This window comes from Nestor notabilis, unplaced genomic scaffold, assembly GCF_000696875.1.
Source record: "Nestor notabilis isolate BGI_N333 unplaced genomic scaffold, ASM69687v1 scaffold16846, whole genome shotgun sequence".
NCBI lineage: Eukaryota > Metazoa > Chordata > Aves > Psittaciformes > Psittacidae > Nestor > Nestor notabilis.
In genome coordinates this window covers 412-812 of record NW_009934425.1, presented here as the reverse complement: position 1 = coordinate 812, position 401 = coordinate 412, and positions in this window count along the sequence as shown.

Genomic DNA, 401 nt, shown 5'->3' with positions numbered 1-401 from the left:
GAGGGATCTGTGGGACGGGACCTGGCCCTGGCACTGCCGCGTTCCCTCTGACTCAGGCTGCCTTCCGAGGCACATCCCTCCCACATGGATGGAGCAGTTCCATGTGATTCCCGCGGATGCAGCTGGGTCACACCGCGCGCTCCCCATGGCTGAGCACACACGGTTCGTGGTAAGAGGATAAGTTGCCCTTTTCAGTTGGATGTTTTTCAGACACACGGGGCCGTTGTGCAAGCCCGTTCCCCGTGTGCCGGTCCTGTCCGGGGCTGCTCTTAACATGGCAACCTCAAGCATATGCCCAAGCACTGGAGATGGATTTTAGCGTTTGCAATCAGGTGCCAAGCTTGGCCCTGGTGCCCTTTGACTGGCCACTTGCTGGAGAACTCGGCGCACCTGGTCCATCA